Below are 12,127 nucleotides of genomic sequence, written 5' to 3'. Positions count from 1 at the left end.
TGATGTATTATCTTTTTTATGTATAACTAGTTCAACTTGCTAATGTTTTGTTTGAAATTTTTGCACTTGTGTCCCTTCTACTTTTTTCTAATGTCTTTGTCAGGTTTTATATTAGAATTATGCTGGTCTCATAAAATAAGTTCAGAGGTATTCTTGCCTCGTTTGTTTCTGAGAGAGTTTATGAAAGATTTGCATTATTTCTCTCTTAAACGTTAGACTTAATGAAACTATTTTGAGCAAAGTTTTCTTTGGGGAACATTTTTTTATAATAAATTCAATTTCCTCAATAGATGTAGAGTTATTTAGATTTCTATTTTATCAAACATGAGTTATGGTAAGTTGCATTTTTCAAGGAATTTGTCCATTTCATCTAAGTTGTCAAATTTGTTGGTGTAAAGGTTTTTAAAGTATTTTCGTACCATTCATTCAATATCTGTAGCATTTTCAGTGTTGACCCCTCTTTTATTCTAATATTGATAATTTGCGTTCTCTCTCCTTTTCTTGATTAGTCTAACTAGAGTTGATCTTTTCTAGAGAACCAACTTTTGGTTCTGTTAATTTTCTCTATTCTTTGTTTTTACGTCACATATTCCTGTTCTTATATTTCTTTACTCCTACTTACTCTGGGTTTACTTTTTTCTTCTTTCTTTCTTTACCCATTTTTTTTTAGACTCAAATTAGAACCTGAAGGCAGTGATTTTAGACCTTTCTTCTTTTCTAATGTAAGTATGTAAAACTATAAATTTCCCTCTTAACATTGCTTTAACTACAGCTCATGAATATTACTATGTTGTATTTTCATTATTATTCTGTTCAAAAGTTTTTCTAATTTTCCTTATGATTTCTTCTTTGAGGTTATTTAGAAGTATGTCATTTGATTTCCAAATATTTAGGGTCATCCTAGATTTCTTATTGTTATTGATTTCTAATTTAATTCCACTTCGGACAGAGAAAATACTCTGTAGGATTTCCATCCTTTTCAACTTATCAAGACATTTTATGGCCTAACATATGTTTTATCTTGACAAAAGCTCCACATGTATCTGGAAAGAATGTGTATTCTTCAGTTGTTGGGTGTAGTGTTCTATAATTATTAATAGGTCAAGGTGGTGATGGTTTTGTACAGATAGCCTATGTCTTTACTGATTTTAGGCCTAGTTTTTCTATCAGTGACTGAGGAGAGGTGTTAACATTTCTAACTATGATTGTGGTATTGTCTACTTCTCCTTTTAACTCTGCCATTTTTGCTTTGTGTATTTTAAAGCTCTGTTATTAGGCCCACATAACTCTATCATTGTAATATCTTCCTGTTGAATTGATGCTTATCATTAGGACATGTCCCTTTCCACACCTGGTAGCACTCTTTATCATGAAGTTAACTTCATCTGATATTGATACAGCCACGCCAGCATTCTTATGCTTACTATTCTCATGGTATTTTTTTCCATTCATTCTCTCAACATATCTGTTTCTTTCTGTTTAAAGTGGGTCTCTTACAGAAAGTGTTTTTATCCATTCTGACAATCTTTGCTTTTCATTGGAGTTTTTAGTCCATTAGCATTCAATGTAATTATTGATGTATTTGGAGACAGGTCTTCCATTTTACTATTTGTTTTATGTTTGCAGCCTCTAATTTCTGCTCCTCTGTTCCTCTTTTCCTAATTTCTTTTAAAATTATTTTAATAGATTTTAGAATTACTTCTTAATTTATGTATTGACTTTTTAGCTATACCTTTTTGCATTTTTTGTTGATTGCCTATAGATTACAATGTATTTCCTTTCCTTTTACAATCTGTGAGAGTTAAGTGTGTGCCACTTTACATAAACTGTAGAAGCCTTACAATCGTATAGATCCATTTACCCCCAATCATTCTTTACACTATAATTTTCATATGCATTACATCAACATAATTATAAACCCCACAAGACAGCATTACAGATTTTTCTTTAAACAATCATATGTAGTTTAAATAAATTAAGTGAAAAACTAGTCTTTTATACTTATCCTGAAATTCACCATTTCCAATGGTATAATTTCTTTTCAGTCTGAAGAACTTTCGTTTTTCTTATTGTACAGGTCTCCTGATGATGAATTCTCTTAGTTATCTGAAGTGCCTTTATTTTGTATTTATTACTGAAGGATATTTTCACTGTATATAGAATTCTGGGCTGACAATTTACTTCTTAGAGCAGTTTAAGGATGTTGTTTCACTCTCTCCTGGTCTCTGTTGTTTCTGATGAGAAGTTAGCAGGAGCTGCAGGAGAAGGTTGGTTCTGTTGTCCGCAGGAGGCCTTGTTTGCATACATACATGCATCACACACCGGGGAAGAACCTATAATCTTTGCTGACAATGATGTGCAGCATTTAAAAATCTCTATAGTCAGACCCAGTGCTTGAAAAATTTAGACCTAACATTACTCTGGCCCAGGAAGGATTTTAGTTGGAAATTATAGTTTATAGCCTAGGAGCTATTTTCCAAAGATCTTTAAGGCTTACCAGCAATGACAATGATAACAATAACGGTGATCACAATGATATCGTTGCCAATAGCTGCTACAACCTATTGACCCCATAATATGTGGTCATAGGTTATCTCCATCCTTTTAACAACCCATTTTGCAGTTGAAGAAACAGACTCAGTGAGCATATGGTCTCTGCTCATGACTAATGCAGCCAGGATACAGTCATTGTGGCCCTAGAGGCCCCCCCCACCTTTTTTTCCACTGTACCACAAGACTGGCCCCTGGGCTGGGACGCTACCTCAGACCACAACCGCATGATGACAGCCATTTCCTCCAATGGGCCTGAGGATGCTTTTTTGTTTTGTTTTGTTTTATTTCTCTACCTCACAAGGGGCCTGTTTGGTAACTCAGAGGTCCTGTGTTGTAGCTCCAGGGGTGGGTCCGAAAGAAAAGGGTCTCCACCTGCAGATGTCCTGGGCAGAGGACTTGATCCAGCTCCCTTCCCTCTAATCCCCAGATCTCAGCGGCTGGGTGGAAACTCCGTTCTGAGACCACAAGGCGAGAAAATGTCAGGGAGTAAGTTGGGCTAAGCTTCGAGGTTTGGATGTGAGACGTAGTTAGTCTACGTGGCTGGAGCGTGGTAACAAGACACATGGGCCCTTGAGGCTTGTCAGAAACCCTGATTGGGCTGGCAGCGTCTGACCTGCAGTCCCCTTCAGATAGGACTGAGACACGAGATTCGGTAAACATGGTCCCTGAAGAGCTTGCACGTTTCTTGGAAAAGGGATTTCCAGAGAGTTCTCAGAGCACACAAATAGCAGGGCCGTCAAGACAGAGGTAACCATTCAAGGAATGGAGAAGTATATTCTCAAAAATTACACTCCAAGTCAGAGCTGTGGTTCAGAAAGGGGGTTTTACGTTGTTGCTGTTATTGTTTCAGTTTTGGCCTCAGAAAGGGTGCGCTGACCTGCTGTCAACAGTCTCTCGGCAGTGGGAAGGGGCGTGCCTCGCAGTGGGTACAGGCATCTAGACCCTGACATAGAGAGAAAGACATGGAGGACCCACCCCGGCCAGTCTTGGGGTGCACTAAAAAGAGCCCTGATTTGAGAGAGGAGTATTTCTTTATAGAAGCAAGCGTCTGGGATATGTTTCCAGAGAACTTGTCACGACTTGTAATGTAGTTTCTCCCCCCTGCCTTCTGCAGGTGGGGTTGCTATGCATCTCTGATGGACCAAAAATCTAAGTCTTGAGTTAGACTCTCTCAACTCTGAGCATGTAAGACCCAAAAGGATGAGGGAGCTCCAGCACAGCCGGGAGCACTTGGAGGAGAAATCCTCAGATCTTATCAGATCCTATTGTCTTGTTGGACTCCTGGGTTAATTTCTGCATCTCATCGATGGTCTACCCCAGGCTACCTCCCGCTACACGCCACCCTCCTGGCCGTGCCCTGTTGACAACCTGCTTATTTTCCACTCATTACTAATGGGAGCCTATCTCAGAAGAGGAAAGAATCAGAAAAGTTCCTTGCAACGTGTTACAGTAGCTTCACTTCTCCAACAGGCTCCTTTTCAGATGGCCATTCCAACTCTCTGCGAAGACAGATCTCAGAGAACAGAGAGATGTGATTGGAGATGACCCTCACTGTGCTTCTTGGGCAGCCGCTAAACCAGAAAATGTACCTGCAGGGAAAGCCTCATTTGGGGAAGTGAAGAGGCTAAAGTTCTTTATTTTGAAAATAGAAAACAACCTTCTTCACAATCCTGTCCCCCTTCTTCCCTTCCACCCAGAATATCATCCCCTCCCCCCCGAAAATGAAGAGTTAGTCAAATTTGAGGGACAAGTGGGTGATGATGAAGAAATAGCTGGAGAGCAAACTCTGTCCCTGAGCCGTGAGTTTCTGAATGTCAGAGGCAGCTGTTCCCCAGGGCAGAGACCAAGCCAGGCCCTCACCCATTTGAACACCCTCTATGCACAAGGGCTTGAAGCTCCTGATGGATGGAAGTAACCAGTGAGGAAGGAGAGAGAAGAGGAAAGGAAGGAACCCAAATGTGGATTTGCCATTCTTTGTTGTCACAACACACACACATACACACACCTGCACTCTGGCCCTGTGGTCCCTGTTTGGAATCTAAAAGCCCACCGTGCAACCAGGTGGTCATGAACTGGTCATCAAGTCATCTGAATCTCTCACATAGCAAGGGGCACAGAGACTTTAAGGACATGATTATAAGACCCCTTCAAGGCAGCTGATGACAGGACAGGGGTCTACACTGAAGTCTGGGGCACCGAGGCCTGGGTCGAGGGGAGGGCTGGGCTCTATTGATCTCGTGTGTGGTGATCTTCCTGGGTAGAAGCTCGTTCAGGGGATTTACAGGTTGGGTCTAATTATATCTTTTGTTCATGTTCTTCTAGATTAGAGGGACAGCATATACTGATTTTAAGATGAACTCTGTAGATGACTTTCTCAATCAGAAGTTCTGTAAGCAATGTTTTGATCAACATTTAGGAATGTAGAGAGAATAGTTAAATATCTATTTAACTGGTGATGGAGGGACATGTTCATATTTAAAATAACACATGAGTTTGGAAATGGCGCTTTTTTCCATCTTCACATTCCTCACAGCACCAGTATCTCTGTCATCACCAGATCCCTTTCTGATTGTGGCACAAACATTGCATCATTTCAATGCAGTGACTCAGAGTCTGAAGGAGGCACCCCCAAGAAGAGCAAGTTGCACAGCCACTGACGGAACATGAAGATGATTGAGTTTTACCTGCATCCCTTAGGTTTGTGGTGGTTGTTTCAACCCCTGGCATTGCCAGGCAGGGTGTTACATTTCTTTGCCTGCTCTTAGTGACCTGATCAGCATCTCCAAATAACCTCTGAGGATGTTGGAGTCAACGGTTCTTTCCCGGATATGAATTTGTGCTTCAAAATAAACTGCAAAATCATCAAGCAAATCGATGTCCACTAATGTGAGAAGTTTTATGAGGATTTGACTCTAAAGTGACTTCCTTTTCCACAGTCAAAGTTTAGAAACCAAAGCAAACCTGGCCGTAGGTTTGAGTATATCTCAGAAGCAATGGGCCGTGGCTCAGTGTGCGCTGACAAGGTCACTGTGAAGGTGGGTGACCAGTGCCTTAGCAAGTCTGGACCTGAGGGCTGGACCTCTTAAGCCCAGAAGGGCCAACGGAGGTAGGCTGGTCCACTTGCCATCCACAGGCAGAGATTCTGCAGGCCCAGGGGACAGAGGGCTGCCCGAGGCTAGAGAGCAGAGGACCACTAGGCTGAGGCCCAACCCGGGTCCCTTACTCAAAGCCTCTGCCCAGGGCTTGCCCTTCCCCCTAAATATATGTGCCCCAAATTGTCACCAGATCTCAGGAAAGCACTGGCTTTGTCTGGAATAAACACTAACCCCACAGCACACCCAGTCATTATCAGATGGGCAGTTCTCATCTAGGTCTTGTGGCTTTCCTGGGGTTTTCTCGGGTGTCTCTCTCCCAAATCTTTCCCCCTTTCTTTGATTATATTCACATAAACATTCATCTTTGTAGCCCTAATGCATTCACAAACATCGCTCAGGTTACCCATCTGGATTGCCCTGAGTAGTGCCTGGTGGAGTCCCCTTCGCAGCTGCCTGTCAACTATTGTCCAAGGTCCATCCCCAGCTGCCCCGGCCTGTCCAGTGGCTCCATTTTCTCTTCTCTTTCCCCTACTCCTCTCCTGGGAAGATGTATCTGAGGATCCTGAGGGAGGAGACCTGAGGTTCTTCCCTCGGGCAAACAGGGCTAGATGGATGACATAATCCCTTTAAGTCTTACAAAAACAACCTTGTGGCTCTTGGCTCTCTCGGGCTCTCATTTTGGTTGCCTCAAGGCACCAGGCAGAAGGCCAGGGAGCCCAACCCCAGCTTAGAGACTTGCCGGGCTCCAGGGAGCACCGGCGATGATCTGTCTGCCGCTGCCTGCTCCCCCTGGCCGAGGACTCTGGCCCACAGAACCTTAGACAAGCCCTGAAACTCCCCCTCATTCCTCCTAAAGTCTGCAGTTGCTTGATCACACACTGCTTCATGCTGACTTCCACTTCCCCTCTTTGTGTGTTTTGACTGATAACTTGACTTCAGATAACTGGATGTCAGAAAGTGATTCAGCTGCTGCTCTAGCCCTGGGAAAGGGCAGGTTCCATGGAAGGCTGAACGTCTATTGTTCTGGGTCATTTTAAAGAGGAGTGAGATGTCTTGAAGAAAAATGAAGACAAAATACTGACGGGTGCTGAATTTACAACACTTAAGGGGAAAAAGCCTAAATGTTCATCAGGAATGGAATGGATCAACAAATCACGGCATATTCCCACAGTGAAATACTGCCTACCAGCAAAAATGAATGACCTACAGATGGACACAAAAACGTGGATGATTCTACCAGACATCACATGCGAAAGAAACCAGACTAAAGAGCATATACTATATGGTTCCATTTATATAAAGTTCTAGAACAGGCTAAGCAATCCATGCTGATAAAAGTCAGAGTAGTGATTACTGACGAGCAGGGGAGGATGATGGATTGACTGGTAAGGAATATGAGGGAGCTTCTTAAAGTGTCCTCTGTCTCATTCAGGGTGGTGGTCACAAACACACAGGTATGTGTGTAAAACTCCATTAAGTTCCACCTTTAAGAATTACGCTCTTTGCTGTATGCATGTTATACCTCAATAAAAACTTAAAAAAAAAAGACGAAAGGAATGAGGAGTCAATGGAGGAAAGAAGAAGAATGAAAGGCTCAGAGAAGGAGTGTAAGAGGACAAAGAAATCCAGGAAGAGCACTTCAGTAAAAGGGCAACAGGGTTGACTAATGTAGAGAGACTCTTAGATGTGGTGGCTGAGAAATTATTTGTCCTGACAGAAGAATTTCAATAGGTTAGCTTCAACTCGAAAAAAAAAAAAGAGCAAGATTAAAGAAATCCATGGATTATGATGTTCTTGTTAGATTGTGAAGGAAACCTCATGCTGACCACTTGCCAGCTAGGTCTGGGAACCCAAGAGTGAATGCAAAGAAGGCAAGTGTATGGGAGTTACTCCAGCTTGGAGATGAACAATGCAGACTTGGCCCAAAGATGAGAATTCTAGGAAAGTAAAGATGTCTCTCAGAAGGAAGACTCATGATGATAGAAAATGATGACAATATTTGTATTATCAAAGTCCCAGAAAGAGAAGATAAATAGAGGGGAGCTGAAAAAAACATGTGGAGAAATAATGGTGGGACACTTTTCCAACTTTGGCAAAAGACAAACTTGTAGATTCAAGAAGCTCAGAGAATTCTAAATAGGATAAACTCAAACAAGTCAACACTAGACACATCATAATTAAACCACTGAAAACTAGGAACAAAGGAAACGTCTTGAAAGCAGCCAGCAAAAAAATGACCTGTTGTTTATAGAGGAGCAATTATTTAAAGGACTGCAAATTTCTCATCAGAAACCATGTAGGCCAGAAAGCAATGGAACAATATAAAAACAAACAAACAAAAACCAAACAAACAAAAGAAAAATTTCTTATTTTAAAATAATTATAGATTCATACGAAGTTGTAAAGATAAGTTCTCATGTACTCTTCTCTATAGTTTCCCCCTGTGGTTAACATCTTACCTAACTACAGTATCATAAGAAAACCAGGAAATTGACATGAGTAAAATGTGTGTGTGTGTGCGTGTGCGTGTGCGTGTGCGTGTGTGTGTGTGTGTGGTTCTATACCTTTTATCACAGATGTAGATTCCTATAACCACCACTGCAATCAAGATGCAGAACCATTCCCTCACTACAAAGTACTCCCTCGTGCTACCCTTTAGAGTTACACCCACTACTCTCCTGGTAATTATTAGTCTAATCTCCGTCTCTGTAATTTTGTATAAATGGAATCATGCAATATGTGATCTTTTGAGATTTGCTTTTTTTACTCAATATAACACCCTTAAGATCTATTCAAGTTGTTGCATGTATCAAGAGTTTCTTCCTTTCTATTACTGAGTAGTTTTCTATGGTATGGATGTATCATTTTGTTTAATCATTCTTATACTGTAAGACATTTAGCTTGTTCACAGGTTTCGGTTATTACATGTAAAACTGCCATAACGAATCACGTACAAGTTTTTGTGTGGCACTAAAGCTTCTAGTTACCTGGCATAAATGTCCAGGAGTATAATGGCTATGTCATATAGAAAGTGTATGCTTAGTTTGTTAAGAAACTTCTCAACTATTTTCCAGAGTAGCTGTACCATTTTATATTCTCACCAGCAATGTAGGATATCTGGTTTCTTACCATCTGGGCCAGCATTTGATATTGTCACTATTTTAAATTTTATTTTAGCTGTTCCGATAGATATGTAGTAATATCTGATGGTGGTCTTAATTTGCATCTCCCCCATGGCTAGTGAAGTTCAAGATCTTTTCACGTGCTTATTTGCCACCCATATATCCTCTTTGATGAAATACCTCTCCAATTCTTTGACCCAAGTTCTAATAGGATTGTTTATTTTTTTATTGTTGAGATTTGACGGTCTTTATAAATTCTAGATATGAGTCCTTTATTGAATATTGACTATTGGAATTATTTGAAAATATTGCCTTGTAATATACAGCATGTATTTTCATCCTTTTAACAGGGTATTTCACTAACAAATGTTTTTAACTTTTGTAAAGTCCAATTTATCAATTTTCATTTTATGGAATGTGCTTTAAGTGTCACGCCCAGTTTTAAAATAATGAATTGAATTTCCTTAACAGTTATAAAGCTGTTTATATTATCTATTTCATATTGATGAGTTGTGGTAGCTTGTGCTTTTTAGGCTTAAATTTAATGTAAGTTGCCAAATGTATATATGTAGAGTTATTCATACTATTTTCTTTTTTTTTTAAACATCTTTATTGGAGTATAATTGCTTTACAATGGTGTGTTAGTTTCTGCTTTACAACAAAGTGAATCAGCTATACATATACATATATCCCCATATCTCCTCCCTCTTGCATCTCCCTCCCACCCTCCTATCCCACCCCCTAGGTGGTCACAAAGCACCGAGCTGATCTCCCTGTGCTATGCGGCTGCTTCCCACTAGCTATTTATTTTACATTTGGTAGTGTATATAAGTCCATTCCACTCTCTCACTTTGTCCCAGCTTACCCTTCCCCCTCCCCGTGTCCTCAAGTCCATTCTCTACATCTGCGTCTTTATTCCTGCCCTGCCCCTAGGTTCTTCAGAACCTTTTTTTCTTTTTTAGATTCCATATATATGTGTTAGCATATGGTATTTGTTTTTCTCTTTCTGACTTACTTCGCTCTGTATGACAGTCTCTAGGTCCATCCATCTCACTACAAATAACTCAATTTCGTTTCTGTTTATGGCTGAGTAATATTGCATTGTACATATGTGCCACATCTTCTTTATCCATTTTTATCGATGGACACTTAGGTTGCTTCCATGCCCTGGCTATTGTAAATAGAGCTGCAATGAACATTGTGGTACATGACTCTTTTTGAATTACGGCTTTCTCAGGGTATATGCCCAGTAGTGGGATTGCTGGGTCGTATGGTAGTTCTATTTTTAGTTTCTTCAGGAACGTCCATACTGTTCTCCATAGTGGCTGTACCAATTTACATTCCCACCAACAGTGCCAGAGGGTTCCCTTTTCTCCACACGCTCTCCAGCATTTATTGTTTGGAGATTTTTTGATGATGGCCATTCTGACTGGTGTGAGGTGATACCTCATTGTAGTTTTGATTTGCATTTCTCTAATGATTAGTGATGTTGAGCATCCTTTCATGTGTTTGCTGGCAAGCTGTATACCTTCTTTGGAGAAATGTCTATTTAGGTCTTCTGCCCATTTTTGGATTGGGTTGTTTGTTTTTTTGATACTGAGCTGCATGAGCTGCTTGTAAATTTTGGAGATTAATCCTTTGTCAGTTGCTTCATTTGTAAATATTTTCTCCCATTCTGAGGGTTGTCTTTTCGTCTTGTTTATGGTTTCCTTTGCTGGGCAAAAGCTTTTAAGTTTCATTAGGTCCCATTTGTTTATTTTTGTTTTTATTTCCACTTCTCTAGGAGGTGGGTCAAAAAGGATCTTGCTGTGATTTATGTCATAGAGTGTTCTGCCTACGTTTTCCTTGAAGAGTTTTATAGTGTCTGGACTTACATTTAGGTCTTTAATCCATTTTGAGTTTATTTTTGTGTATGATGTTAGGGAGTGTTCAAATTTCATTCTTTTACATGTAGCTGTCCAGCTTTTCCCAGCACCACTTATTGAAGAGGCTGTCTTTTCTCCATTGTATAGTCTTGCCTCCTCTATCAAAAATAAGGTGACCATATGTGCGTGGGCTTGTCTCTGGGCTTTCTATCCTGTTCCATTGATCTATATTTCTGTTTTTCTGCCAGTACCATACTGTCTTGATTACTGTAGCTTTGTAGTATAGTCTGAAGTCAGGGAGCCTGATTCCTCCAGCTCCGTTTTCCTTTCTCAAGATTGCTTTAGCTATTCGGGGTCTTTTGTGTTTCCATACAAATTGTGAAATTTTTTGTTCCAGTTCTGTGAAAAATGCCATTGGTCATTTGATAGGGATTGCATTGAATCTGTAGATTGCTTTGGGTAGTATAGTCATTTTCACAATGTTGATTCTTCCAATCCAAGAACATGGTATATCTCTCCATCTGTTTGTATCATCTTTAATTTCTTTCATCAGTGTCTTACAGTTTTCTGCATACAGGTCTTTTGTCTCCTTAGGTAGGTTTATTCCTAGGTATCATACTATTTTCTTATTAACCTTCTGAGGTCTGCAGGACCAGTAGTGATTTTTCCTGCTTCATTCCTGATATTGGTAATTTGTGTCTTCTTTCCCTTTTCTGGTCAGTCTTGCTAGAGGTTTGTTAATTTTATTGATCTTTTCAAGGGCTGGCTTTTGTTCCATGAATTTTCTCTCTTTCTTTTTTTTTTTTTTTTTGTTTGCTTTCACTTTCATTGCTTTCTGTTCATATCTTCTTATTTTCTTCTTTCTGCTTGCTTTGGGATTATTTTTGCTCTTCTTTTTCTAGTTTCCTGAGGTGAGAGTTTAGGTTACTCATTTGAAAATGTTCCTCTTTTCTAACGAAAGCATTAACAGTATAAAATTTCTTCTGAGCGTTGCTTTAAACATCCCACAAATGTTGATGTGTCGTATTTTCATTTTCATTCAGTTCAGTGTCTGCTTCCCTTGAGACTTCCTCTCTGAACCATGGATTATCTGGAAGTAGGTTGTCTAGCTTTTAAGTATTTGAGATTTTCCTGTTATATTTCTGTATGACACTGGGCAGTGGCAGCTGCCAGATCCCTGAGGTCTGGGGGTCCCTGGAGGGTGCTTGGCCTTCAGCGTGAGAGAAGGGGAAGCTTCATATGGATAATGGCAGGTGTAGGACAGGTTAGAAATGTCATTCAGTATGTGGTGCACAGCCCTGTGAGTTGCATTCCCTAGACTGCTCAAAGCAGGAGGAAGCCTCAGAACTGAATGTTCATTGCTGTTTTAATACTTTACCCCTTCCAGATGCCATATTAGCATTTTAATAGGGCTTTCCAGTCCACAACCCCAGGAGTCACTGTTGCACTCCAGGCTGTGGCTGAGCTCCGAGAAGAGGGTGAGGAGTTGATG

At 40.3% G+C, this 12,127-nt stretch overlaps 1 protein-coding gene across 9 annotated transcripts in view; it reads right to left on the bottom strand.

Moving 5' to 3' along the window:
• The window catches only part of BCL2L11 (BCL2 like 11), a 212,261-nt gene that overhangs the window by 99,545 nt on the left and 100,589 nt on the right, over positions 1-12,127 (bottom strand). The gene's annotated exons all lie outside the window — the stretch shown is intronic.

This window comes from Lagenorhynchus albirostris, chromosome 13 (genome assembly GCF_949774975.1).
Source record: "Lagenorhynchus albirostris chromosome 13, mLagAlb1.1, whole genome shotgun sequence".
Lineage (NCBI taxonomy): Eukaryota > Metazoa > Chordata > Mammalia > Artiodactyla > Delphinidae > Lagenorhynchus > Lagenorhynchus albirostris.
The sequence above is the reverse complement of the archived record's forward strand: the minus strand, read 5'-3'. Positions and strand labels throughout refer to the sequence as shown.